Raw genomic sequence first — 2,204 nt, 5'->3', positions numbered from 1 at the left:
TTTTTATTCATATTGTTTATAATTTATTACAATCACATAATTATAAAGTAACACGTTTGGGCCTAGCCAAGGCTAAAACTCGGCTATGCCTAATACAGTAATATACAATTTTAATAGATAAAGATTATTTTAACATGGAATAGTAATTCACAATTAAATGATACATTAAATTTAAATGTAAAATATAATAACGTTTAAGAATAATTAATAATTAAAACGTGTACATAGTATCACTACTACAATAATAAAACTAATATTTTCCAATCTTATAATACATTTTATATAGCCGGAGTTAGTTTTGACTTAGGCTACTATGGCCAAAGATGTGTATAAGAGACAGATGTAGTAGAGCGTAGGATTCATAAAACGAAAATAAAAACAATAACAAACTTTAATACTAATAAAAATAATTGTTAATAAACTAATGTTACAGTAATTTAAATGACAAATTGGCTGGTTTTTCCAGATACAATGTAAATAAATAAAAATAATAATATTAATAATAATAATATATAACATCATATCATATTTTAGTATTTATTTTATTTGCTGTATTTGTTATGTAGTAGAAAGCGTAGGATTCATAACAAAACGAAAATAAAAACCGTCCGATAATATTAATTGATAGTTTAGTAATAATAGTATTAATTTTATTTGCTTTTAAGTAGCCTGTTGTTACTTATTAGAAATACAAGAAACCATAAATAAAAAAGTATGATAAACCGATTGACGAACTTGCAATGATAATTAGGCCTAGTTATATTAAATTTAGCGTTTCGAAACTCCATTGGCGTTCCATATATTTGTTGAAAACAAACCGCGACCGAAATGAAGCGCGACCGAAACGAAGCGCGACCGAAATGATCTGTATTCGGAATTCCCTGCCTAGCCTGATACTACTACTACTAGTCTAGTCTAGGTTAGGCCCAAGCGGATGTCTAACTAGGCCTAGCCTAGGCACCTACCTGTCCTAGCCAGGACAGGCCAAGACTACGAACCAACGAAGCCTTCGTCGAAGGCCCAGCCTAACCTAGGCGCTAGGGCTAGGCCTAATAATACTACCTAGGCTAAAATACTTTCAATTGCACACGTATTTAAATAAGTCCATTTCATACCTTCTATACTTTCATCAACTGCTGAGGCTATCGGCACGTTTTCCATAGTTTTCTATCGGCACTGCCGCAGTGCCAAAAAGCTGCCGTTTTCTATCGGCACTGCCGCAGTGCCAAAAAGTTGCTGTTTTCTATCGGCACTGCCACAGTGCGAAAAGCTGCTGTTAATTAATCGAATCGATGTTTTTATCGATAGATGACACTGGTATAATTCATAATTCATAATTTTATTTCACTCAAAACGTAATGAGACTGGTTAGGCAAAAAGGAACATGTCCCTGTACAAGACGCCTTCCAGAGAAACAATGATAATGTTAATGGCAAAGACATAATAATAATAATAATAATAATAATAATAATAATAATAATAATAATAATAATAATACAGATAATAATAAGAATTAAATAATAATAAAAAGTAAGTGATAATAATAATAATGAATGAAGATCAAAATATATCATTGAAGTGAATTCAGTTATTTATTAAAACAAGATTTGGAGGGCTCTGTCATGAAGGTGTTGTATTAATGATGTTCTAAATATTTGCCTTTATTATATCAATAATTGATTAGGTCTAGCTTAGCCTATATTATTGTTAACATTAAATTATATTTGTTTAAAAATTAGTTTAAATAATTATTTCTAATTAAATTATTAAATGTATACAATATATATTATTTAGGGGTAGGCATATACATAAAACAAAAAATAAACAAACAATAATAATAATAATAATAATAATAATAATAATTTTACGATAGTTTGATTAATGAAATAGTAATAACCAGCATATAAAAAAAATTACGTCCATGCAAAACCTGCTTTTAAATAAAAACGTTATCTATTTGATTCTGTTTTAAAATATAATCTTATAAATTATAAGTTTATTTTCTGCGATAATTTTATGCACATATGCATATTCATGTTTTCAATGTTAATCTGGTTGATAAATAATATATATAAAAAAATAAATAAATAATAATAATAATAAAGGTGCTCGAATAATGCTTTAGTGAATAATTAATAATACTTCAATTATGCTTTAATAGGCCTATTTACCATAGTGTGATTAATGAGATAATTGTTGATTAA

At 27.8% G+C, this 2,204-nt stretch overlaps 1 protein-coding gene across 1 annotated transcript in view; it reads right to left on the bottom strand.

The window, feature by feature from the left end:
- Positions 1-1,145, bottom strand: part of LOC117123776 (transcription initiation protein SPT3 homolog) — an 11,555-nt gene extending 10,410 nt beyond the window's left edge. Inside the window, exon 1 of the mRNA XM_033269790.1 lies at positions 1,116-1,145. The gene's annotated coding sequence lies outside the window, so the exon portion shown is untranslated. The remainder of the gene's footprint in view (positions 1-1,115) is intronic.
- Positions 1,146-2,204: the final 1,059 nt, after the last annotated feature.

This window comes from Anneissia japonica, unplaced genomic scaffold, assembly GCF_011630105.1.
Source record: "Anneissia japonica isolate Jap-2015-1 unplaced genomic scaffold, ASM1163010v1 scaffold25213_len355544_cov161, whole genome shotgun sequence".
In the NCBI taxonomy this organism is placed as follows: Eukaryota; Metazoa; Echinodermata; class Crinoidea; order Comatulida; family Comatulidae; genus Anneissia; species Anneissia japonica.
Note: the sequence above shows the minus strand (reverse complement) of the source record. Positions and strands in the feature narration are given on the sequence as shown.